This window comes from Myotis nattereri (genome assembly GCF_964212035.1).
Source record: "Myotis nattereri genome assembly, chromosome: 18".
Taxonomy (NCBI): domain Eukaryota; kingdom Metazoa; phylum Chordata; class Mammalia; order Chiroptera; family Vespertilionidae; genus Myotis; species Myotis nattereri.
This window is the reverse complement of record NC_138093.1, coordinates 34,957,842-34,984,737: the sequence shown is the minus strand read 5'-3', so window position 1 is coordinate 34,984,737 and position 26,896 is coordinate 34,957,842. Positions and strand designations below refer to the sequence as shown.

The following is a 26,896-nucleotide window of genomic DNA, read 5'->3' as shown; positions in this document are numbered from 1 at the left end:
ACCCGCGGGTACATTTTCCTGATAGAAAACCCAGACACACGGTCGAAACGTAGTTACCCATTTGCCGTGTGCCAGAGGCAGTGTCAGGAAGATGATTGGAGGCTGAGCTGTTGCAATGCTTAGGGCATTTCAATGGTTACGGGAAGCAACAGGAAATGCCACTGTAAATCTTCTCTTACCCAGAAAACCCGTGGCCGCCACATGCAGGCCTTCTGTGGTTGCTGCACGAAGACAAATATTTTCCTTGGCTGGATCTCCATAGCCAGCATGATTATTTCTGTCTAATATGTTTACTTCTCCAAAAAATAATTCTGGCAACGTCATAGCTATTTAAAATATACGAAGGAAACATTGCTTTTTAGGCGACTGGGACACTCACACCTCTTTTTACCTCCCTCCTTTGATCTGTGCAATTTTCCTGTACTTGACAATACCTGCGTCCTCCGTTTGGCCTGCGTTTGTTCGCCCAGGGAGCGTTCTTTCCAGCGTGCTCCGAGATGTTCCATGTCCGCCTCAGCACAGCACCAGGTACACAGAGGCACTCCGTTCGTGCAGGTGCATTCGGGGGCGCCGTGCAGGCCGGGCCCTGCCCAGCTCCACGCACGGCCTCCCTGCTGTAGTCCAGTGCTGCCCATAGAACCTTCCGCCACGATGGACCTGTTCTTCCCTCTGCGTCGGCCGGTACCATCGTGGCCACTGGCCCCCGGACATGTGGCTGGTGTAACGGAAGAACTGGATCTGTCATTTGGGTTCATGGAAGTAGTCACACAAGGCTATGGCTACCATCCCCAGACAGTCCAGTTTATAGGTTCAGGACAGCTCTGCCTTCATTCATTCATACGTTCCTTCGACAAATATGTTTGGAGCTTCAGCAGTAGGTAGCTGCTGGGCTAGGCTCTGTGGATACAGGATTCCCTGCTCTCAGGGAACTTCCAGTCACCACGTGCTGAGGGGGGCCTGTATCGTGTGCTTGCCTACCCGGATGAGAGGCGGGGTCTAGCCGAGGGAGACATTTTCCCGCAGGAGATGTTTAAACTGAGTCTTAAACTAGGAGACCTGCACACCACAAAGAGAAAGTGAATGAGAGGTTTCAGGAAAAGAGGCTGTTGAATATGCCTTCGCCATCTGACTACGGCGAAACAGATCCTCTGTGGTTAGCGGTGCGAGATCACTCTCACGACTATTTGCACAAATGTGTTGGAAAGAAAAAGCTCTCGACAAAGGTTTCCTAACTGCCGGGATTCCCAGCTGGGGCGGGGTCTTGCTCATTCCTGCTTGGTTTTAAAGGCCAAGCGCTTCCTCACGTCTCCCTGCACGGATACCACAGAGCATTTGACCACTGTGTCCTAGAGGGGCTCGCGGACCATCCTCGTGTGCACACACACATCGCTGTGACCTGCTAGTGTTTCTGCAGGTGGATCCTCAGAGGCCGCATGGCAGGTCAAAGGGCTCATTCAAAGCCCCGACGGCATTTGCAAATGGCTCTCTCAAAAGGCTGTCACAAGCTAAGCCTCCACAAAAAGGCAGGAAACTGCCTGTCTCCCACACCTTCTGGTGACCATGTGGAGGCGGGTGGCTTGGAAGGTGTGCCAGAGGCTGGCGGCCCGGCCCTGACCCTCAGCGTTTACCATCCCTGTGCCCAGTGTCCTCTGCCAGCACCGGAGACTCGGTGCCTGGGGCCTCTCTCTGGGCCTGAGCCCAGGATAAGGCAGGCCGGGCTGGTGACATTTGGTTGGGAGCCATGAGATGCTCGGGAATGTAGGAATCACTAATGACTTGCCATTTGCCCTGACAAAGGGACACCGCGAGTGAGGTCTCCGGTCCAGGGCCAGCAGAGTCCGTGCCGGCTGGGGCTGGAGACAGAACCAGGGACAGACTCAGGGAAGAAAAGGAAGCAGGAAGGCCAGACCGATGTCTGGAAAGAAGAAGTGACCGCTTCGTGGCCTGGGCACGAAGCCTTTTCCTGCCAAGCTTGTCGGCCAGCCTGCACAGGCTGAGGCTGCTTTCTCCACCACCAGCAGGGGGTGCCCCTCCCCTGATCAGAACGGGCCTGCGGCTGGGGACAGCCTCCCTCTCCGCCCTCCTGGCCCCGAGGCTCTGCATTTCCCTAAGACCCAGACTTCATTTCTTTACACCTGACTTCCAGCTCAGCTTTAACCATCAAACCACTGTGTAATATAATATTTACCTCCTAGGGCTGTGAAAAGCAAGTGAATGATGGACACAAGGAAACAGCAGCTGGCATACTACAGGTGCTTAGAAAAGGGAAATTATTTCCTTTGTCCCACAGAGCCGGCCACAGCTGCACAGTAAGGGGAGAACGGGGGAGCCTGCCGTGGATCCAGACCTGAGAAGCCCTAGTGCTCTGAAGCACCTGCCTCTATGTTTTCTAATTTACCTTCCTCCCCACCCCCCCACCCCCTCCAGTGCCTGGGACTGGCTGAGGCTAGTGGTGCCATCTGGACAGGGCTCCCCATTTTCCAGATTCTGCCCTTCAGAGCATTTTCCAATCCTCTCACTCCCTTCTCTCTCTCTCCAGACACCCCCACAAGCCCCAGGACCGGCTGGGATGAGGCACCAGCCGGTCAGGACCGGCTCCAGGAGGGTGCACTGCTTTGTTCAGTGTGCTATTTCATTCACAGGGTTGCGTGCAATCAGCTGCCAGAATGACGCTGAGACAAGATTTTGAGTGAAATCAAATTGTTTGTATAGACAGGGACCCTGCAAAAAACAAAACAAAACTTTTGCCCAGAATCCCTGACACCCGTGAGCAGCTGTGTTTTCGGGTCTGGCATATCCACCTTTCCCCCTTTCCTATGGCTCCGTCTTTGGCCTATAGTTGTCATTGTTGATCTCAAAGCACCTAACTGAAGAGTGGGACCTTTTGTCAGTTTCCTGGGTGATGTTATGTATCATTATTCGTCATCATTCCTCCAGCAAGTATTTATGAACCTGCTGTGTTCAAGGGCTGGGGAGAGCACGGGGAACAAGACATTCCTGCTCTCCCAGAGCTCACAGACTGGGTGGGCGGGGGAGTCAGAGAGGCAGGCAGGTGGGTAGAGCTCAGCGAAGGTGGTGTCAGGCAGGCGCTGTGTGAACTCAGAGAGGCAGCCTCATGTGGCTGAGAATGGGACCTCAGGGGGCCGCTGAGGGAACTGTGCCTGGAACAGGGAGCTCGACTTCCAAGTACTTTTCCAAGCTAAGATCACGCCTGGACCCAGATCTTTCCGCTGCTCCAGGCTATATGTGAGCTTGGTCCCCGCCTGTGCATGTTAGCCAGGGCCGAATGCACTCCCCACGTCTGAGCTAGAAGGGACCAGAAGGGATCATCCCACCACCTCTTCACTGTGCAGGTGCAGGAACTGCGGCTCACAGAGCAGTGTCCTGCCCGTGTGAGAGGTTAGTCACCCACCAGGACTTGCACTTGGGTCTGTCTCGCAGGCCTTGGCTTCTCCCAACTAACTCAAGCATGGGACAAGGCCTGACCCCCCCCCCTTAGGGCAGAGGACCCCCCCCATTTTAAGGACCACCCTTCCCCCAGCAGATGTCACAACCTCTCTCACATCCCCAATTTGGGATCCAACAACTCTTCAATCAACAAACATTCCTGGAGAGTCTTTCATAAGCAGGTCTCCGAGGAGGACCAATTTCCGCCCCCCCAAGAAGCCACAGTCTGATGGTGGAGGGGCAGATACAGGACCCACACGTGAGACGCTGGGGCCTCAGCACACGCTCTCCCTACGCTTGGCGATGAGCAGGCGCACAGGGGAACGGCCGCTCCTTATGATCATTTTCAAGCCGGTGCGCAGAGAGGCCGTGGGTGGGTGAGAAGAGAAAGGGCTTTTCCTGGTCCAGGCGCCGCGAACCATTCCCGACGCGCCGGGCGGGGACGCGCGGGAGCATCCCTCCCTCCTCCTCCTGCGTCCCGGTCCCCGCTCGGCGCGCGAGGGGAGTGGCGCGGGCGCGCGCACGCAAGGTGCCGGGGGCGCGCCGCGCCCGGGGACGCGCCCGGGCCGGTCTCTGCCCTAATGCGGCGGCGAGAGGCGCTGCAGGGGACGCGGGGGTAGTGGCAGCGCCGGCAGCGGAGCGCGCGGGCTGCGCCCAGGGCCGGAGCGGAGCCCCTGGAGGTAGGTGAGCTCCGACACCGGAAAGATGGGGGTCGGGGCGCAACGGGGAACATGGAAACCTAGGTAGCGACTACCCCGCTTTTCCCGCCCTCCCCTTTCCGTCTCCATCCCCGAACCTGTCCCCATCCCCCTCCGTCCACATCCCGACCTTTCTCTCCACCCCGTCACCTGCTCTGACTCCATCCTGTTCTATCCACGTCTGCACCCCACTCCCTTCCAGCTCCCGACCCCCTGCACACCCCACACCCGCTCTATCTCACCGGCCACATCCCTTCCCCCTTCCTGCATCCTCACCCTCCTTCCCATTTCCTCTGCCCCGGTGTCCCGGAGCCCTGCCTCCGCGCGCGCCCTGCCCTGATACCTCTGTTTACTTCCACATCTCACTTTGTAGGACCCCCACCCCTTCCATCCTGCCTTCCCTGTCCATCAGGCGCCCTCCCTGCCCTCCCTGCCCTCCTCCCTGCCGCATCCCCCATCACCGTGTGCTGTCTCCCAGCTCTCTCACGGTCCTCTCCAGGTCTCCTCTGCGCACCTGTCCCGGCCTCTCCCAGCTGCCTCACAGTCCCTCTAAGGAACCCCATCTTCTCTCTCCTCCTTGGTGTTACCTGGCCTGCCCTCCATCACCTTCCCCACCTGCCCTTCTTGGTGATGCCTGGAGCCACAGGGCTTGTACTGAGCCTTTCACCTGCCACTGGGCCCTCCTTCCCTGCTTGGGGCGGCCTCCGGCTCTGCAGGCCCCGGGTCCTCGCTGTTGCCACTTATAACCTTTTTCTGCATGTTTGATCCTGTTCGTGGTTTGGGGGCGAAGGATGCTTGGGGTTGGTAGGCCTCTCTGATATCACCCTCCCCTTAGCTGTTCAGGTTTGTTTCCTAGAGGAACTGGGGGAGGGTGCTCAGGATGGGGAAGAGCTGGGTCTGAGGACGGCCGAGGAGCCTCTTCCTGGGCTTGTTCCGGGCCCTGGGATGCAGGGCCGGAGAATTTCGGACGTTAGAAAGGATGCTTCCTCAGCTTCGCAGTCAGCACTTTGGCTTTAGGAGCTGTCATGAGTGTGGCCATTGGGCTGGGCTGGAGTGGGCAGAGTGCTGAATCACCAGACTGGTGCCCACGGCAGCCCCTCTCCAGCGGCCTGAGCCAGGCGCGGCTCCTGGTTCCTGGTTCCTTCTTGGCATTTGGCAGTGGTGAGTGTGTGTGTGTGTGTGTGTGTGTGTGTGTGTGTGTGTGTGTTGGGCGGAGATGCCTACTCCCTCAGTCCGGAGGGGAGGATGACTGTGCCTCTTTTTCTGCCTGTCTGTCTCCCTGGGATGAGGGCCTGGTATGTCTCCTCTACCCTGGGCACTGTGGTGAGCCCTGCTGGGCCATATTCAGATCGTCAGCAAGGGCAGACTTGCAGGGCCGGAGCTGAACTGTTTGTTTGGGGTCAGAGACTGGCAAGTTCAGAGCCCAACAAACTTGAGACGTAAGTGGGAGAAGCCGGGTGGGAAATGTGTGTGGAAGAGGAAGGCCCTGGGGAGAGGGGCCAGAGGAGCTGGGGGAGTGGGGGGCAGAGAGAAGAAGGAAGGCAGAGGGAGGGCTGTCTTCCCCTGGTTTGGGGATCAGGGGATCTGGTGGGATTGCATTGCAGAAAGACTGAAGGAGGTGAGTTGGGGGTGGGGGTGGGGTCTGCTATGAATCTAGTACTTTCTACCTTTCATTTTGACTGAGCTGGCATTTCTGAGAGAGTAATTTCTCCTACTTGTCTTAAGATTCTGCTGAGTGTGTGTGTGAGAGAGAGAAAGAAAGAGAGAGAGAGAGAGAGAGAGAGAGAGAGAGAGAGAGAGAGAAAATAACACATATGAGGAAAGAGCCATTTACACTTCGCCCCACAAATTGTGTTCACCCCATGAAACGGAGTGGCAGCCCAATTCCTGTTTTGGGGACCTCAGCTAACCCCCGGAGGCTGAAGTTGGAGGTTCAGAGCAAATTGCTGTCCCTTCTCTGCCAGGCTCCCTCACTTTACAAATCTCAGTGGTTGGACTCAGCACGTGGGCCACAGCTCTGAGCGGGACTCAGGCAGCGCCTGGCAGGGGGCATTCGGCTGGGGGACTAGCTGTCCTCCGCTTGTGGCCCTTCTGCGCCCCTCCCATCAGAATGGGGTGGGACAGGAAGCTTCCCTGGCATTTCCTGGACCAGGAGGAGGCATCACCTGCAGCCATCCTGGAGAGCTGATTGGATTAAGGTTCTGCCACTGAAATGCTTGATTGGAGCTCAGGTTAAGTGGGGGATTCTGATAGCAATGGACATATTTCCTAGTTTTGTGAAGTGAACCTCAGCCCACGTGCCTTGTTTGGCATCGTGCAGGCTGCACGGAGACACTCAGAAAGAGGAGCCAGCTCTCCGAGAGCTCCCCGCTGGCTGAGAGGCTGGCTTGTGGGGCTGGTTCTCTCAGGGACACATGGAGGAGGCGGTTGATATCTGGGGGGTGGGGGTGTTCTGGCTTCGGGTATCTGGGGGAGGAGACACAGAAGAGGGTCCCGTTTCTGCAGTGACTGAGGGACAGGCTTCCAAGGCTCCCATCCCTCTGTGGTTGCAACTCGTTTCCTTCCCCTGGTGCCACTGTCCTCCAGAACCATCCAAGAGCTGGCACAAGGATCATCACTTGGTCTTTAGAAAAAGAAATTCTTCGGAAACCCGACAGGGCGAGGCAGAGAAGTTCACTCAGGCCTCTGTCTGTTTGCCTTGGGAGGAGGGAGAAGGAGGCGAGAGGTTCCATACTTACTCCTTTAACAAGTACTCACTAACCCCTACCATGTGCTGCTCTGCTGGGTGCTGGCATCCTAGAGATGAAGAGCAATACAGGTTTGGTCTTTCAGAGCTCCCAGTGTCATGGAAAAGAGGCAAGTAATCAGACAAATTACACAGATAAGCTTGAGTGAGAATATCGGGCCAGGGGTGGCCAGGGGTGTGGAACGGCAGCGCCTTCCCCCCAATGGTATTAGCCCCTTCTCCTCCACACCTGTGAGGGGGCTGGTTGATGCTCTCCTGAGCGGTAGGTCCGGGCTGGCTCTGGAGTGGACTGTGAGGAATGGGTGGAGGAGGAGGTGAGATGAAAGATGTCACCAGATCCCTGGCTTGAGGGGGCGGACTGCCTCGGCCCGAAGGGAGCACTCATAGGGAACTCTGGGACAAGATCGAGGCTGGTCAACTCGCCCATTCCTGTTTGCTGTGCACTTGCATTTAGGGGAAAGTGGTCAGGATGTGCTGAGAATGTCAGTGAGTCAGAGGATGGAGGCCAGTGTCTGCCCTCGAAGCTCCTGTCTGGAGGGGAAATAGCAAGTCATGCACAGGTCTGTGCTCAGAAGCAAGGTGAATGGGAAGATCGTGAGCTCTGTGGGTGGAAGGTCCTGGAGTTCCGGGGTGTCAGAGTTGGGTGGGAGTCATCAGAGAAGTGGGTGGCTAGTGGGGAGCAGGGGCGATCCTTAGAAGGCGGACGCTTGAGCAGAGGTCACCGTGAACACCCGCAGCTGAGCTGGAAGCACTGAGGGTAGAGGCACCCGGCCTCATCTTCTGAGGACCCCTCCTCTTCCCCACACACCTAGTTTAGTTCATGTCATGAGTGTGTCCTGAGCCTGTGGGTATATATATCCCAGGGACTGTGCTAGGTGTTGGACTATGTCAGGGTGGAGATACAGAGATGGCAAATGAAGACAGTACAAGGTAACAGGAGTTATACAGAATACAAAATAACGGAGATTCGATGGGCTCCTGGCATTGGAGGAGCATGGCCGAGTGATTGCACCAAGCTCTTCGGATAAACCCCTGCTTTGGCCAGAGCAGCTTGGTGTTAAAGTTTTGAGCATTTACTCACAATGCCCAGGTAGGGCCAAGGCCTAGCAGCAACGGCGGATACTAGATACTGGCCTGGTCCTTGGGACTGCAGGGGAGGGCTGGGAGCTCATGGCTGGGCTGGGTGCGTGGGTAGGCACTTCCGCCACTTTGCTGACCCGGGGCATTGGTCGGGTTGTGCCAGCCACCCTCCTCCTGAACCACCCTCCTTTTATTAGGTCTTGAGGCAAGCCAGGAAAATGTAAAGTGGAATAATACGAGTTATCCTTATAGAGTGCTTACTACATGCTACGCACCCTACTCTGGGCTTTATATACATCGTCTCATTTAATCTTCACAGGAGTTAACCCTACTTAAAGAAATAGTGTTAGGATCCTGGTTTTACAGATAAGGGAACAGACTCAGAGAGATGGTTATTTGTTTAAGACTCTAGAACAGGCGAGTTGCAGAGCTAGAATTTAAACCTATATGTGTTTGATGTCCAAGCTCCTCTCCTTTGTATTGTACTGAGCTCCCCTCCCTGGTGGAAAAATAAAGAACTGGGATGTTCTTTATCTACCTGCACCGGGTTTTTCAAAATGCTGACACGCCGAGCTCAAAAGGTTCGCCATCACTGTACTACGTCCTTCTGAAGGATACAGAAATGTGGTGCATGCTTTCACACAGGGGAGAGAAGACAGAAACAGGTGAAACCTCTTGGGAGTAATACAAGGCAGTTTCTAATTACGTCTTCAGACCCTGGGCAGTCACATTGCCTAAGCATGGCTGTTGGAGTCAGGCTTAGTAGAAACTGCTCACCTTTGAGGTCAGACTGAACTACATTCAAACTTTGGTTCTTCTGACTAATTGAGGAGCGGTAGCCTCCCAGTCTGGAAAATGGGGATATTGACATGAACCTTGCAAAAATAATACAAGGATTAAATGCGATAAGGTCGTGAAGATCCCAAAACAGGTAGCACACAGTCAAATGCTGGCTTCTGTGCACAGAGGAGGTGGGAATGGAAATGAACCTTGGAGACCTGTTGGACTTCTGATGGGGAGGGAAGGGGAGGGGATTCTAGAGGAGGGAACTCGCCAGGAGTATAAGCAGAAGTTTGGTGGGTGCAGGCTCTCTGGGAAAGCAGTCACCTGCTGTATCTGTCTGCTCTCCCAGGTTCCTGCAGTAAAGCCTTGCAGGAAGGCTCGTCGTGAAAACAGGAGGGCCCGTGTTCTGCCGCCAGCCCCATCATGAACAGGGCTTACATGTGTTTCTCTCTGTAAAACGAAAAGATTGCTGAAAGCCTCTTGTCCCAGAAGCCCATGTTTCTGGAATTGATTGCACTGTCCAATTTCTCATTCTGTCTTTCCTCTCCCAAATGCCACGCCATGAAAAGGTCGGAGTGCCTGGGGCCTGGTGAGGTCACCCCCGGGGGTTGTTCCCATCCTCTCTCATCCTGCAGCTCCCCTCCTCGGGGAAGCAGCTGTTTGGGCATCTGTTTTCTCCTCCTTCACCTGCTCCTCCACACTCTTCCCTCCCTGGCTGGGCCAGCCCCTCCTGAAAGGCCTCCTGGCGGCCCCTCTCCCCATCATTATGATGCTAATTGTGTTGTTAATTTTTCTGAGATGCAGAAGGAAAGCCCCAATCTGTTCTAATGAATTTAATTAGAGAGGGGCTTGGAGGGCTTCTGAACCTCTTACCAGGATCACAATAAACAGAGTTAAGGGGATAAACAGCCTGGGATCAGCAGCTCAGGGTAGGAAGGGAGGATTTCCAGCTCAGTCCTAGAATGTAGAAACCTGGCACCCGGAGTTGGAAGAAGGTTTGTCCGCTGTCCCGGGGCTGTTTCTGCCTGTCCCGCCCAGCCCCAGCCCCTCCACTTAGCTTCAGACCTAGTTCTGCCCTCGGGTGGCAGTGGCCTCTGGAGAAGGTCTTATTCCCACCACCACCACCAAGCACTTATTGAGCACCTGCTGTGTAGGTCAAGGGTATTGTCTGGAACAATGTGGAGGCTATGAGAGAAGAGACATATGTTCAAATATAAGAAACATTTGCAATTCTAGACAGTAAATGCTAGAAGGTTGATAGAAGATTATGTTGGGCTTGGGTGATCTGGAAAAGCCTCTTGCAAGAGAAAGCACTTCAGGTAGGTCTGCGACTTGAAGATTAAGTAAGAATCCTATATAATAAAACCCTAATATGCAAATTGACCAAACAGTAGAACGACTGGTTGCTATGATGCACACTGACCACCAGGGGATATACGCTCAATGTGGTAGCTGCCCCCTGGTGGCCAGTGTGCTCCCACAGGGGGAGCGCCACTCAGCCAGACACTGGTCTCACGGCTGGCATGGGAGCAGGCCTAAGCCAGCAGGAGGATATGCCCCAAGTGGTCCAGGACTGCAAGAGGGTGCAGGCTGGGCTGAGGGACACTCCACTACCCCAGTGCATGAATGTCATGCACCGGGCCTCCAGTAATAATAATAATAATAATAATAATAATAATAATAAATAATAATAATAATAATAATGATTTAATAATCAGAATGGCTGGAGGAAGAGCAGATGCAAAGGCAGGACTGCACAGGGCACCTTTGAATCATGATGAATAAATACTATGGCGTGGGTGCATGTAATTCAGTGGTGCGGGTATGTCTGGAGCAGTATAATCAGGCACAATCATAGAGGAACCTGGGCACTGGAGTCTGTACTCTTCTACCCTGGCTGTCCTGGGGTCTCCCTGCTTTCCTTTTTTGAGCACTTAGGATGGCCAGCTTGGTGAAGGGCCTACGACTGGATGGTTCTGGCCTTCATGCTGAGCTCACTCTCCTGGGCCCAGTTCAGGCCACCTGGGGTGGGTTGACCAGTTGCTAAGTTTTGTTCTCAGATCTTATGACTTTCTGGGATGCGAGTGAATGACTGGCGGAACAATTCCAAGGACTTTCCCCAGTGATGAGAAGTCCCTCCTTCTTCACTGATGTTGGCCAGTTTGCTTCGGCGGTAGCATTTTGTGCAAGTATTCAGTGGAGTCTTCCAGCTCCGGGGTCCGCGAGTTTCATGACGCATCCTTCATATTGCTGAGAGTCCCCTGAGTGCTTCATGTGCATGCGTGTGCAGGTCTCTGTGTGAGCGCTGCCCGTGTTAGCAAAATTATTCCCACTAGCCTCTGGTTCCAGTCTGATCTTTATCTATAATACAAAAGTTTATTAAACATTTCTAGGCCTTAATTTTTGTATCTATATTCATAAGCTGAATGCTTTGAGAATAGGATTTTAAACACGAGGAGGCATTATAAATATCATTTTGACAAGAAGTATAATATTGAGCTGAAATTTTAAGTCAGTGATCCCTCTTCCTCAGAACTGCGTGACTCGTGAGACTAGCCAGAATCTTATTTTGGGGGACCACCAAAGGTTATGCTTTTTGGTTATTTTCCATAGTCTATGGGCTTATGCATAATGGATGGTGAAGTTAGTTCACTGCTGTCAAGTGTTCGTTGCCCTATTCATGCGTGTTTGTCTGAGAGCCATTGTTATAAAGCCACGGTTACAGTACCCATTGTGTGGTGTTTTTCCACATTCGGGAGGTGACATGTTCTTTATGAGGAAATGCCTCGGAGGCCACAGGCAATTTTCCTTTGCTGCTGTAGGCGAGGGCAGAAACTGGATCTCTGTCTGATCCTCATCACACACTGAGTAGAACTGAAGCCTTTCTGACTCATGTTGGGAGCTCACCCAGGGTTCTGCTGACCCCGGCCCTTGGGGTATTTTTACATCATATTTGTTGTGTCTTTGAAGCTTCTACTGTGTGCACAGCTTGTTTTGAGAGAATCCTCAACTCCTAGAATGTGAGAGGTGATTTAGTCCAAGGTCATTATTTTCCTGATCAAGAAACAGACTCAGAAGGGTGGCTGCATGGCTTGTGGTGACAGAGCGAGTTCTTCCACATACTGGAACTTAAAAAATTACGTCTGAACCTAGTAATTGTACAAGACAGTATGTAATGAAGTTCCCTAAAGCACAATTAAACTAGAAGTGCTTTGCGATGGCAGAGAAGAGAGGAAATCAATGTAAAGTCCTTTGGGAAGATTTAGAAAAGAAACAGGGGGGCTGGTTTGGATCTCTAGGAATGGGTAGGATTTGAATAGGTAATAGTAAGGAGGTGGGCTTTCGGGTGGGGTAAGGGAGCATAATCGAAGGTGTAAAGGCGGGAAGGTGTGGTCAGGCATTGAGTTGGCCAGTCTGGAGCAGTGGAAGGTGTGGCTGGAGGGACGGGCAGGGGCCGGTGGAAGAGAATCTTGACTGAGGAGTTGGTCTTTTTCTTGGGGTTGGTGAGGAGCATGTGAAGCTTCTTAGCTGAGCTTGCTCTTGCTTCTGCAGGGGCGTTTGGGGGAAGGGGAGTGCAGGGACTTGCTCTTGGGCGCTGGCAGGGAGCTTGTCGCTGTCCAGGGTGCTGACCTGCCCTTTGAAAAATTTTTCTCCCCAATAATACCAGGCTCAAAGGTAAAGCCGGGGAATGCTTAGAACAACCCAAAAGGATTATAAAACAATTGTGTCCAGGACTAGGTTGCACGTGTCCTTTTTGGCTGTAAACTGGTTTACAGTATCTGACTTCACAGTCCTTGTGATGAAAGCAAAAGTGTGGGCTGGGAAACGAATAAATGCCTTCTTAAGAGGGAGGGACCATGTGTGTGCACATGTACATGCTAACACGACCCGATCTGTAGCCCTGTACGTTTTGCCTTCGAGTCTTTCTGTACATGAGAATCTTAGCACCTACGTTCTTTCACTGTGAAAAATGGACTCCTACTCAACATTTCAGTGTACCTAAAACCTCTCCCGCTAACTCAGAGAGAGTAACAGACGTTCCCGGCAGACCCTACTCATTTCGTCAAATGAAACATCTAAATGTTCAATGCTAGTGCCATCCAGCAGAAATGTTCTGTATTCGTGCTGTCCAACACGGCAGCCCCAGCCACATGTGGCTGCTGAGCACGTCACATGCAGCTGACGTGACTGAGAATGGAATTTCTCTTTAAATTTAATGTGACTTAAACAGCCATAGGTGACTAGTGGCTGCTGTATTGCTCCGCACAGCTTTACAGTCAGAACACCGCCCCTGGCCTCTGGTCCTTCACACCTACACGTCTGGGATGTGGAGGAAAGTGGACTTTGCATGCGGGTGAGTTTGAACTTTGCTGGAGAAAGCCCCTGAATGTGAACCGAAAGTCTGCGTGTGGCTCTGAGTTTTGCCCTGACTCTCTTCTTGTCGGAGTGAAAACACACCACCGTTTTCTTTTCAAGGGCGGAGAGCAGGCTCCTTGGATTCTGGCTGGGGGGCCAGGACCTGATCCACGACATTTTGGTGCCTTGAATGGGCGAGCAATGCAGTGTGTTTGGCCCAGGAAGTTTGCTCTGGGGTGACGTGGCGCCCAGATGATGTGCTATGTCAGGTGGGCATCCAGCAGAGAGAAGTTCCTGGTCCTGGGACAGCTCCCCTTCTAACCCCAGGCACCCCTATGTCCTGTTTACTTGGTGTAGTGGACATGGCTCAGGACGGGGGAATGGGTGAGTAGTAGAGGTGCCAGAGGGGAAATGCTTTAAATGCCAATCAATAAGTAAGTAATAGTAGCCTGTCGGAAGACTGGAGGGGAGCGTCCATTGTGTTGGCACATGCCAGTGCCCGTAGGTCTGCCTACCCTTATCACCAACATGCCGGCTTTCCTGGGTCTCTGTCTAAGGCTTGCCCTGGGTAAGTCTGATTTCCTAAACCCGGTGCATGCTTTCTGTAGCCATGCCTTGTAGTTCTATTGTTTCCTCCTACAGAATCTCAGTGTGCTGATAGTAACCCTTTATAAACACCTGCTTTCGAGCAGCCCTTTGTGAGCCTGGAGCTATGGCCTTGACTCCCGGAAAGTGTGTGCACGTGCATACAAATAACATTTATCGAACCCCTGCTGGTGTGAGTCTCTGCACTTGGCACTGTGGACAGTGACACAGGAGGAGCCAAGGAGGCTTGCTCTCAGTCTGCTGGGAGAGCAGAGGCAGGCGTGTGTGAAAAATGACACACACACATACACAAATGACAGAAACAAAGACGCGGTAGCCAGGATACGGAGCTGGGGGTGGGGCGCAGCGTGACTGAGAGGCCAGATTATGTGTGTGTCTCGGTCTGGGCTTCTCTTGAGGATTCCCTCCTTCATGAGGCCGAGCTGGTACCAGCCACCTCCGTGCCTGCAGGGACAGTGCCGCCTTTATGGTGGGGCAGGCAGCTCGCTGCTGCACTGGGGCTGTGCTGAGGCCGTACTGTCCCGAGCTCTGGGAGAGGGGGAGGGGAGAGGAGGGGTCGAGAGAGAGAACTGTGTGGAAGGGAAAGAAACTCCCTTTTCTTCTTATCACTTACACGGTGACAAGGCCTAGCCTGGTTGCAGAAGGGGCTTGTTGGGACTCCAGCAGCTCTTGTGCATGGAGCCCTGTGATGCAGGCCCGGGTGCGGCTCTGGAGGAGACGAGAGGCACCGTGTGGGGGGCGTGGCTCCCACAAGTCACCTGAGCCCCTTGCTCTGCTCTCAGGGGATGGGCGCTGCCTGGCAGGGAGCAGGTGGGCTGCGGCTCCCAGCTGGGGCTGGGGAGGGACTTCTCTGGATGACTTGCAGGGAGGAGCCTGCCTTTTCCATCCTCCTGCACTTAGTCACCTGGGCTCTTGTTGAAGTGCACATGCAGAGTCAGGAGGTCTGGATAGGGCCTGGTGTTCTGCATTTTGGACAGCCTGCCAGGTAATGCCATTACCCCTCCACATGGGTTTTCAGCCTGGTAATATGCTAGCCCAACCTGGGGATATTTTAAAATGTTCTGCTACTGGGCTCTGGCTGGTTTTGTTCAGTGGTTAGAGCATTGGCCCGTGGACCAAAGGGCCGCGGATTTGATTCCCGTTCAAGGGCACATACCTCGGTTGCAGGTTTCCCAGCCCTAGTTGGGGTGCCTTTTGCGGGGCAGCCAATCGATGTGTCTCTCTCATGTTGATGTTTCTCTCTCTCCTCCCCCCCTTTCCTTCCACTCTCTCTAGAAATCAATGGAGAAAATATCCTTGGGTGAAGATTGAAAAAAAATGTTCTGATGGTGGGACCCACTCTACCCCACGTAAACCACCATCTCCGAGAGTTGGGTCTGGGCACTGGGATGCTGGGAAGGCTCTGCAGGTGGCTCTGATACACAGCCAGGCCGAGCAGCACCGGCTCCCTGGATGGTTTCCCTCCTCCCTCTGATGTTCCCGCTGGCTCTACCTTCCTTTCCCCAGGAGACTGGAAGGGCCTGGAGGGCAGAGAATGTCTCCTGTCACGTGACCAGTGCTGGCCCTTAGTAGTTCTCGGTCAGCATGGGGTGGTTCACTCGGCGGGTGGCAGCGTGATGCCCAGGGCTCTGTCCTGTGGATGTACCATCAGCCACGAGGGACCAAAGAAGGAGGCTGGCTTGGAACAGGCCAGAGGGGCTTCTAGTGCCTGGAACCTGGTAAACGTCCAGGAGATATGTGTTCAGTGGATGGTTATTCCAGTGTGGGTGGCAGCAAGGATAGGGAGCTGAAGGCCAGAAGGATAGGGATCTAAAGAGTAAGTTATTTCACCTTCCTTACCCTTGGTTTTTCTCAGTGGTAAGATGGAGATCATCATGCCTACCGAACAGGGGTTTTAAATAAGAACAATACAGGAGAAAGGGCGCTGTCAGTGCTGCTGTTGTACAGATAAGCAGCCACGTAGGATTCACTTTAAAAGCGGCAGGTCTAAGCCATAGCTGTCAGTCCTCTCCCCCTGGTTCTCACAGACCTCCCAGGTCTGTCCCACCATGTGCCTTGGTCTCCAGAACAAGGAAGGCGCCATTGACTGGACACCTACTATGTGTCAGGGCCTGTGCCAGATGCTTGGCTTTGTCATCCCACAGACTCATCGCAACCCTTGGGTTGGATGTTATTCTCATGACACTGAGAAAATGGGGGCTCAGAATGGGGACCAACTTGCCCAAGTGGCTGAGCTCTGAGTGGCAGAGCTGGGAGCGGATCTGATTCCCAAGTCTAACCTGGCTCACTAGCCAACAGTCAGCCCTGGGCTCCCACACAGGCTGATGGCACCTGCGTTCGAGAAGCTTTGTGGTCTGCGAGTCACTTGTATTGAAGGGTGACAGAAGAGTCTGGGCATCGCGGGCACTCCAGGCTGCCGTAGGAATGTCAGGGTCTGATGGCACCCCAGCTCTCTGAGTCTTGGCGATACTGCTCTGTGAGGCCTCTGTCCCCAGGGCAGAGGCTGGGACACCCTCCCTGTAGAAGAGTCACCACCTGCCCCTGCAGCCCCCTCTGCCCACAGACACTGAACCCAGCTCTTGTTTGTCTCGCCTCCATAGGCTTACTTTTCATTTCGGTGCGAAAAGAAAATGGGAGCATGAAAGCGGACAGAGCCACAAGCCTCCCCTTGTCCAGATGAGTGTCAACAGGATATTTTCCTTGCGGTGCTCCCACCTGGAGCGGGACCCTCTCCTCCCATACGTTTAGCACTGAGAGGGGGCCCAGAGTTGGTGGTCCTCCTGCCCCCGCGCCAGCGCCAGCAATGCTGCCATATTGCAAGGGCATGATCTGGCCGAAGTCAGCCTGACTAAGCTGGTCAGTAAAAGAGGGGAGGGCGGATTCGCATGGTCTGACCAGTTACGGGGGGCAGGGGGGGGGGACCCAGCTAGTCCAGGTGCTTATATATCCGTACCTGGAAGACTTCTTTCACTCAGGGCCTTAGCAGCGATTAGCTGAGACTAACCGAGTCCACACTGAGAAGCAGGAGTATGTACCATTCAGCAGACAGGCAACGCAAGCCTGACTACGCGGGCACTACACCCAGCTCGCGGGGCTTCACGTGGGATTCCCAGTGCTCATCGCGGAGACACGGCTGACTGCTCCTGTCTGGCCCACGTTCGCCCTCTTGCTGGGTTCTGATTTGGCTGATTTTCTCTTCTGTCTCCCATGAAACTGCTGGGACATTGCTTTCCTGTATGGGAGCCAGGGTTGCAACATCCAGAACTTGCTTAAGCGTTGTTTATGAAACGTTCAAAGTTTAATGTTAAGTACAGAGGGTTTATCCATTGTGTGGCTTCAATATTTTCTCTGCTGAATCCCCGTTTTCTGTTTTGGCCCTTGTCCCTCTGTCTTTCTCTGGGGTTTTACAGTGTCCCTGGGGTTTTCTGTTTCTGAGAACCGTTTCCTGTCTCCGGTTCTGTGTGGTCAGCAAGCTGCTCCTCTGATAGGAATAAGGACTTCCAGTTCAGCCCCATCACCCCTGGACCTGCCTGAGTGACACCAGCAAACACCCCATCTGACTGCAGAGGTCTGGGGTCTTTGTGCTTAATCTCTTCACTCCCACAGGCCCATGGCAACCCCAGCACAACCCATCCTGAGTGTTTTAGGAATCAGCATGAAGCAAGCCCACTGGGGTCCTGGGACTTGGATGAGTTTGGCTGGTGCCCCCCCTCCCCCAATCCCTGAGGTCTCTGACCATTTTTCTTCTCTGTCTGGCTGCCTTCAGCAGCAGGGCCATCAATGGGTTGTCATGCTGAACTGACAGTTGGGAGTCTGGGGAGAGGCTGAGGTTAAAGGAGATGTAGCAAATGACTATGAATGCTGTGTGCTGGGCCCTCTAGAAGCTTCTGGAAGGCTGGTGCAGGAGTGGGGTCAGGGCCTGGGTCAGGTGTTGGCCCCAGTCTCAGTCAGGCTGGGAAAACCCTTTCTGAACATAGTGAATGGTTCTTCTATGTTCCCGAAACCTTGAAAAATGAAGAGGGAGCGCATAGATGGCACTATAAGAAATTGCAGCTGGGGCTTCTGAGAGCAAGAATGCTTTGTTCCTCAGTGGGCTGGTGATGGCCTCTGGGGTCTACCCAGATGCTGACATGTCAGGGACAGACCAAAACAGGCCAAGGACTGCTCACTGGTCCTGAAGGATCTTCTGTTGGTTAGGACCGTTCATGTGTCTTAGATTGTTGGCTTTCTCCCCTTTCTCCCCTCCCCAGGTTTGTTTTCTCAGCTCATGCTGTGGAGTGCATGCATTTCGTCTTGGAAGTAGAAGGTAGTGCAAAGCGAGAGCCTGGAGTCAGACTGCTTGGGCGCATTCACTAGTTGTGTGATCTTTGGCAGATGACGTAAATCTCCTCTAATTGTTATCTGTGAACTTAGGGAGTTAATAGTAAGCTTGCCTTGCATGGAGTTGCCAGGATCCAATGAGACAATGCACATGAACCCCTTTGCACAGTGTCTGGCACATAGGAAGTGTCTCTCTTTTTTTTAAATATATTTTATTGAGTTTTTACAGTGAGGAAAGGAGAGAGATAGAGAGTTAGAAACATCGATGAGACAGAAACATCGACCAGCTGCCTCCTGCACACTCCCCACTGGGGATGTGCCCGCAACCAAGGTACATGCCCCTGACCGGAATCGAACCTGGGACCTTTCAGTCCGCAGGCCAACGCTCTATCCACTGAGCCAAACCGGTTTCGGCGAGGAAGTGTCTCTTGAAAGTGAGTGGTTGTTGACACTTCCCTTCCTCATACCAGCTTCATGCCCTGCCTTGTTCAAGTACTTGTATACCTAATGACTTTGGAGAACAATCATAAGCTATTTTTGGGCCTCAGGTAGGTGCTCAGTTGTGTACTAAGTACTGTGAGAATTACAGTGGACAAGAAGCAATTTTGTCCTCAAATACCTTGCACGCTAATAGAGGAAGCTTACCAGGTATCCACCTGTGGTAAAGACAGCTGACTACACAAAGCAATGCAGGATACATGCAGATGTGTGTGCAGATCACAGAGCTCTTGGCGTTTAGGAGAGAGTCTGTTTTCACCTGTGACATCCTGGAAAGACTTCACGCAGGAGACTGAAGTGGAACCTTGACCGATGGCGCTCTTCCTTGTTCTGAGCTCCTAACAGGCTCACTAGGAAGGGTCTCCAAAGGGAAGAGAAGGGAGTTCAGCAGAAATGGACAATCCAGTTATCCTCATGCGCTGATTTCCTAATCTCATGCTGGTGGCACCCATGGGGAAAAAGGATGGTGGGGAAGAAGGGATGACCTTTCTGAGGGTGAGGAAACCAACACAAGAAGGGTCATCAACAAAAGAGGGAGAAGTGAGATGCACCTCTCAGACCAAGGAATGAGCGTCCTTTTCTCATAATAAGCAACTTTGGTCCCCTTATCTTGTTTCCCTGATCTAATGGTATCCTTATCAGGCCCGGCCAGCATGGCTCAGTGGAACCAGGAGGTCATGGTTTGACTCCCGGTCAGGCCATATGCCCTGGTTGGGGGCTCAGTCCCCAGCGTCGGGGGTGATTCTCTCTCATCATTGATGTTCTATCCCTCTCTCCCTATCCCTTCCTCTCTGAAATTCATAAAAGTATTTTTTAAAATAAAAAGTCATATTTATTATTTGTTTAAAAACATAAATAAATATGCCCTGACTAGTTTGGCTCAATGGACAGAGCATCGGCCTATGGACTGAAGGGTCCCAGGTTCGATTCCAGTCAAGGGCACACGCCCGGGTTGCAAGCTCAGTCCCCAGTACGGGACGTGCAGGAGGCAGCTGATCAATGATTCTCTCTCATCACTGATGTTTCTATCTCTCTCTACTTCTCCCTTCCTCTCTCTGAAATCAATAAAAATATTTTTTAAAAATCTTAAAAAATAAAAAATAAATAAATGATTGTATCCTTAGCATACCCCTGGCCACACTGAGTTAATACATGAAGCCAATGTATCGTTTTCACTGTAGAGGTGGGGAAACCAAAGCACAGACGGCTAGGTGGCCAGGTGAGGAGGCAGCATGAATCAGGGTGCAGCCGAGTTGAGTGTCCACCTCCTTACTCTTGGTCATGGATTCCTGGTGTAGCTCCCTCCTGGGTTGCTGTGACGCAGGTATCAGCTGGTGTCTAGCATACGTCAGCCCTGGAATCCGAGGTGGGGTTGGAGAGCAATCTACCCCATCTTCCAGTACAAGTAGCTCTGGTCCAGAACACCATGTGACCATCACTGCACGCCCCCAGCCCGGGCAGGGTGTCAAGTCCTGGTCTCAACAGCCATGGACAGGACTTGGTGGCCAGGCCTGGGAAGAGCTCATTGTCTTCCTGCATCACCGCTGGCTGTGTGGCTGCTGGCTAGCTTGCTTGTTCATTTTTTGTTTTGTGTGGGCTGCTCTGAGCCCTGTATTCAGCTGCAGCTGGGCAGCTGGCACCTGTTCAACCTTTGCCCCAGTCAGCCCTAGAATTCTCCATGGTCCCGATGGAAGACTGCTGGCTGTGTGTGTGTGTGTGAGAGAGAGAGCGAGAGTGAGAGCGAGAGCGAGAGAGAGAGAGAGAGAGAGAAGAAGAAGAAGAAGAAGAAGAAGAAGAAGAAGAAGAAGAAGAAGAAAGGAGAGGAGAGGAGAGGAGAGGAGAGGGGAGGGGAGGGGAGGGGAGGAGAGGGGAAGGGAGGGGAGGGGAGGGGAAGGGAGGGGAGGGGAGGGAAGAGGGGATGGGAAGGTATAAACTGCCTGAAGTTGTAGGAGACCTTTTTGTCAGTGGTTCTGGGTTGAGAGGACTCCAGACAGATGTGGCTGTCTTTTGGGAGCACCTGTCGTCTTCTTGCAGATGTGTGTAAATGACCATGGTTGTCAGCCTGGCCGCCAGTGCGGGAGGGCAGGAGGAGTGCTGTGGTAAGGTGCTCTAGGTGTGAGTGGCCTGCGTCTTCCCCCATCCCTGGTTATTGTCATAGCAACAGCAGCAGCAGTAATTAGAAGTGTGAGGTTAGAACAATGGCAGCTAGTAGATAGTCAGAACTTAGTATGTGCTGGGAAATGTGCTAAGGGCTTTTAGGAGACAGAGTCTCATGCCTCTGTCCACTTAGGATGTATTTTCAGTGGCCTTGTTTTACAGGGAAGTGAAGCATGGGGACTTGATTGCTTTTTCCTGAGGTCTCTTAGCCGGTAGCTGTGCAGTTGGGGCTTGGATTCAAACCCTTCTATCCCAGTCCGATTCCGTCAGGCTGAGCTCTTACCCTTGTGCACAGTCTTCCTCCCAGCCATGGAGTGCACTATAACCTAGCCTCCAGCCCGTGTCCTCCTGCTTGAGTGAGAATAGGCACCACTCTGACCGGCTACCTGGAAGCCCTTAGCATCTCATGGGATTCTTAGAAGTCTGAGCTTGGGAGACTGGGTGTGGTCATGCTGAGTCCCTCATTTGCACAGGAGAACTAGAAGCCTGAGGAAGGGCCTCGCTCAGAGCTGCGCAGCAGCAAAAGGCACAGGAGTGGACTCTGCACCAGCTGGTGGCCAGGTTCCCTCACCACCGTCTGTGTGTAGAATGCCTTTGCTGCCACGCCCTCCACCCACCTACCCAAGATGCCAGCATGAGACAGGAGGGAGGAAGGAGGACTGGGCCTAATTCTTTTTTAACACCAGGCGACTGACTGGCTGTGGGCTGCCCAGGTGTGGAGAGTCCCAACTGGATCTTTCCCCCAAAGTCCACCAGCCTCTTTTCCTTTGTGTCCCTGCCGCCATTGGTGTGCTTGGGAAGTCAGGGGTTGTAGAGGACGGGACTCCCTCCTGCCACTCCCCATCCCCTTCTGCCTTTTCTCTCCAAAAAATTCTATAAACCAGAAAATTCCAGTAGGTATGACGGGCTCTTCCCTGGCCCAGTGTGGGATGTACCTCCATCTCCCTCTGAAGGCAGGCCACCTTCCTGGTGAGCAGTAGGCCTGGGGAGTGAGGGGTGGTGGTAGCAGTTACCAGGGTTGTCTGACCCCTTCTGCGGTGGAAGCTCGCAAGACCCAGGGCAGAGGGAATCAGTTGCATTAGTCAGAACTCTGATAATGTGAATACAAAGGCAGGGGGAGGGCAGCGTGGGGTCCAGGGGACTCACCCCTGCCTCTGCCTTTGTCTTCCCATAACCCACTGGAAACAGCGATGATTTTCCATTTCTCAGAGGGACACACTGAGACTCAGAGGGGCTCAGAACCCCAGGGAAAGCCTGGGGTTCCCCCTCCCCCTCTCATCCCTCCTCTGCCCAGGACCTGGCACAACCTCTTCGCAGGGGTGGCAGGGGGGTGGGTGCCATTCAGTCCCCTTTGTCATTACTTCTTTTGTACATTTTATTAAAGTAAAACATACAGTAAAGTACACAAATCCATACTTTTCATTTCTTAAACATCGGTTTTCTGGTAATAAACATAGAAGTTACAATTTTTGAAAAAACACACACAGAACCCCCTGAGCATTTCGTAATAAGTATTAAGATTTGATGTGTGTGTTTTTAGTTAATCTTATCTGATTTGAGAATTGTTGCTAGAAACTGGCTTTGAGGACTAAGAGGACAGGGACCGGTATGCCTGGCCTCTGACGCTCATCTCAGCTTAGAAACATGATCACTTTTGCCCCAGCTGTTAAGAAGTCAGATAATCAGCGATGACACTGCCAGGCCTTTATTTATTGAACAGCCTGCATTGTTCAAAATACAAAAGTCAGGTTTACAGGTTGGGACAAGAGTCCTGGAGCGCTTGGGGGCAGGCAGGTCCCTGGGTAGACCAGTTGGCCTGGGTAAATGCTGTGTTTACACATCTGAATTGGTGTCTGCCTCCGGCCTGCTTCTCAGGCCTCCCTTTGGGGCATATGAACAACGCTTTAAGAGTGGAGCCCGGCCTGGCTGTCCTGGCGCAGTGGTTGAGCATTGACCTATGATCCAGGAGGTCACAGTTGGATTCCTGGTCAGGGCACATGCTTGAATTGTGGGCTTGATCCCCAGTGTGGGGCATGCAGGAGGCAGCCGATCAATGATTCTCTCTCATCATCGATGTTTCTATCTCTCTCTCCCTCTCCCTTCCTCTCTGAAATCAATAAAAATATATTTTAAAAAAAGAGTGAGAGCCCAAAGAGGGGGGGACGTATGTGGCCCCATTCTTGGGCTTGGCCTCAACCATTTGTGTCTGGAGGTCCCTACCTTGATCGGCTTCTGCTGGGCATTGAATTACTTTATGTGAAGTGCTCAGAGGAGTGCTTGGTGCTGAGATGCTGCAGGTGTTCACTCATGCCATCATCACCAAGGTCAACATCATCTCCGTCTGCAGGTTGGGATAGGAACAGTCGGAGCTGCCAGGAGTGTAAATCCTGACCCTGCTACAATTTCACCCAAGAAACATTTACCAGGGACCTCCTATGGGCAAAGAGCTGTGCCTGGCTCTGTGCGGGGTAACTGGGCAGACACAACAAAGGCTGATTGGGTGGCAGCTATTTCCCACCGTTTCCTGTCTGACCTCTTGGCCCTGCTGTACTCTCCACTGGGCTCTGGAGCCAGCCTAGCACTGCCGGGAGCACCGTGAGAAGAGAGGACTCGGTCAGGAGACTGGATGCCAGTTCTTGCTCTCCTCTGCCCTACCAGGTGACCTCAGCCAAATCCTTCTCTTCTGTAGACTTAAGTTTCTTCGTTAGAAAATTCACTGAGGCAGTCGATGGTTGAACAAGACTCCTTTCCCAGCCTGTGATCCTAAAAGTCTGGTTTTAACCCATCATCAATACCTTTATTCCATTTCCCTCCTTAATATGAAGCAGATTGGTGCTGTCTTAGTGTGCGGTGTGCGGAGTCCAAGGAGATGGGGGGATGTTGTCTGCCGCACACTGCTGACTGCAGGAGGTTCCCCTCACAGTTCTAACTTGCGTTTCTTAGTCATCTATTGTTTAGTTTATCCGTAATGAATCATAAGTGGAGACAGGAACCATATGGTAGAGTGAGTGAGGAACACAACAGTAATAATAATAATAATTCTACAAATTTGCCTGACGATGATGGTTACTGGATTGTATTCATTTGACCAGAATTCTTATATAGCAATTCAAGATGTTTCTGGAACTCAAGAAAAGTGACAGTTCTATCCAAGTGGATTTTCCTTCACTGGAAGTAAACACTATCCACATCTAACAGAGAAGTGCATATACATCCATCCGAAAGCTTCCCTCTTTTAGGAACAGAATTTTAAGTTTACAAAGCACCAAAGATAAGAATTTCCCACTTGAGGTTGTGAGAGCAGCTTTTGACTCTTTTTATACTTTAACATGTGATGAAATTGTTATAATGTAATTTGATCCTCAAGCCTGACATGATATACGACATCTAAAAATGTGTTAATAAATCATACTTTCTTTGTCTTGCTAATCTGAACTAAAGTGGAGAGTGTGTACCCCTTGCTAAATGGGGGGAGTTGAATTTGTGCGTGTAATAACCACTATTAAAAGACTGTATTATTGCCCTGGCCAGGTGGCTCAGTTAGAACATCATCCCATTCATCAAAAAGTTGAAGGTCTGATTCCCAGTCAGGGCATATACCCAGGTTGAGAGTTCGATCCCCAGTCAGGGGATATAGTGGAGGCAACTGGTCGATGTTTCTCTCTCATATCAATGTTCCTCTCTCTCCCTCTTTTCTCCTCTCCCTCTCTCTCTACTCTCCCTCTCTCTCTACTTTCCTCCCTCTAAAAAAAAAAAATCAATAAAAACATTTTTTAAAGTAACTTAAAAAAATAATTGGATCATAGAGTTGGAAGGGACATTAGACATCACTGGATTCTAGTAGAGCTGCCCCCAATGGAAAGTGGAGTGAGAAGCCTTCTGAGGAGTGAGTTCTGGGTCTCAGATGGCCAAGCAGACCCCAGGCCTGGGATGAGGGCTGCTCTGTTGGCCTCCACAGCTGGATCCTGGCGGTGAGGCTCCGAAACCAGGGCAGCCAAATCGATAGTACTCTCTCCCCTCCTTCTCCAGCAGCTAAAAATTGTCTTTGCTAAGGGCCATTCTGTGGATGGATGAGCTCAGAGCCTGGGCTGGGGACTCTGGGTAGCACTGCTGTGGCACCTGGGGCTCTCACTCCTGGGCATGCCTCACTGGGTGAGCTGGCTGCTGTGTCTTCAGTGGCTCCCGAATTTTAGTTCCATGTTTCGGGGGAGGAAGCAGCAGCCTTTGAAAGGGGTGCTGATGACCTGGAGTAGAGCAAAGGCCCTTGGACTTGGACTCAGGACACACCTGAGGCCTCACCGAGCCCCAAACATCTGTCTGCATGCCACTTCCTCCTGCCCTGCTTGCTGCTTTTCTGACCACATTAATAGATGGGAGCAGTGCCACGGAGAGCATGAGCCCCAGATAATCTGCATTTGGTTTAGGAATGATCTACTGCATGCCCTTTTCGCACTGATTATCCTTCCTAGTTTTTCTTCTGTTGAGGCTGAAAACAAACGCTTTAATATACTTGGAGTCCATATTAGAAGTGAGTGGCCTAGAGCGTGTTCATGTTCAGAAATAAGCCGTCCTGCAGATAACGGAGATTGCTTTTAGTTCCCCGTAATCACATTAGCTGGTTTTTTTATGTGTTAATCCTTTTCAACTTTGGTTATTTGCGCACGCGCGCGCGCGTGTGTGTGTGTGTGTGTGTGTGTGTGTGTGTGTGTGTGTATGTCCCCTGTTTACCCCATTTAGACTTGACTGGCCTCCTAGAGCCTTCTTTCTGCATCTCTCTATCCCAGGGTTCAGTAACTGGCTCCCATACTATTTTGAGGTGCAGTTAAAGTGGAGCCAGCTAAAGCAGAGGTTTATAACCCTGAGCCAGTCCTTTGTGTACTGGCCCTGTCTGGGAGAGTCCCTGGGTGTGTGTGTGTGTGCCCTGAACACAGCTTCTCACATGGCCCGTACCTCCTGGCATCGTGGGGAACCCGTGCCAGCCCCTCCACATCTCACCGACAACTTGAGGAAATCTATGATGCTCTAGCCGTGCCCACCCAGAGAGTGAGAAGGAAGTCCCTGGTGAGGGGGGTGAATAGTTTCTCAGCGGCTTCTCAGGATACATCCGCCAGCTACTGGGTCATCTAGACAGGCTCTTGGATGGATGTTGGTGGGGGAACCCACCCTCAGGAGGGGAGGGGCAGCAGAGAGACGCTGCAGGACAGTGGGTTGGCATCTGCCCCACCTTCTGAGGGGCTCTGCCTTCCTGAGTGGCTCTCGCCCACACTTAGCCATGAGCAGACTCTTGCAGTTACATTGTTCGCTGACCACCTTAGATTGCCATTCCCCATTTCCAGCCCCAGCCTTTCTGTTTGTTCCTGGGCAGTGGGCTCATCCAGGGGGTCTATGAGTGGAGGTTTTGTACAGGTAACTTCACCTACTTCCATTTTCCCCACCCCAGACCCCTTCATTTTATGGCCAACACTTCGCCCAGTAGTTGAGTGCCTGTCGCAGGGAAGGCATTGGCTGAGCACCTGGGAGCTTGAGTTGAGAGAGAGCTGGTTTGGGCTGCCTCCCCAACCCTTCTGACCTGTGAAATCCTGTCTAAGCTGACCTAATTACCTGAGCGAGGGAGCTATAGGCTATTGATCCCCAGCAGATGCTGTGCTTGGAGGAGGAGGGGATCCTTGGATAGGGTGGGTGTGCCACTCTGGGATTAACCCTTTGGTTGCTGCCTTCCCAGGACAAGTAGTTCCTTTACTTTGCCGTCCAGTGGGAGTGGACTCCCTTGGAGTTCTTCCGGGCTGGCTGCCCTGCCTGAGGCATCAAGGAACCTCAAGGAATCACAGTCCCAGCTTAGCACAGGTCTGCCTCACCTGGCATTTCTGTTCCTCTCTCTTGGTGGGATCGTCAGGAGAATGTATTTAGCCGGAAGCCCTAATCTTTGCTTCCCAGGTCCCCTCCCAACCCTGGCCCGGCAGGAGCCGCTTGGTCCCCTGGGGAGTCCCTGGTGAGAAGCAGTTTTCACCGAACCCTACCTGGCTTACGGGGCTGACAGCCATGCTTCCAGGAGCTGCCTCCTGGAGGGTGGTGGGCCCGGCCCGTTCACACACCTACCTCAGTAGCAGGAATCCAGATGTGCTTTATTTTCAAAAAAAATTTATTAAATTGATTGGGTGACATTGGTATAGGTTTCAGGTGTGGGTCTCTATGTTGCAAGATCTGT

At 52.5% G+C, this 26,896-nt stretch overlaps 1 protein-coding gene across 3 annotated transcripts in view; it reads left to right on the top strand.

The window, feature by feature from the left end:
- Nucleotides 1–4,032: 4,032 nt before the first annotated feature.
- Nucleotides 4,033–26,896, top strand: part of NFASC (neurofascin) — a 182,869-nt gene continuing 160,005 nt past the window's right edge. Inside the window, exon 1 of one of the 3 annotated variants that reach the window (XM_081112395.1) lies at nucleotides 4,033–4,127. The gene's annotated coding sequence lies outside the window, so the exon portion shown is untranslated. The remainder of the gene's footprint in view (nucleotides 4,128–26,896) is intronic. The other 2 variants (XM_081112396.1, XM_081112397.1) reach the window with 2 other exon arrangements.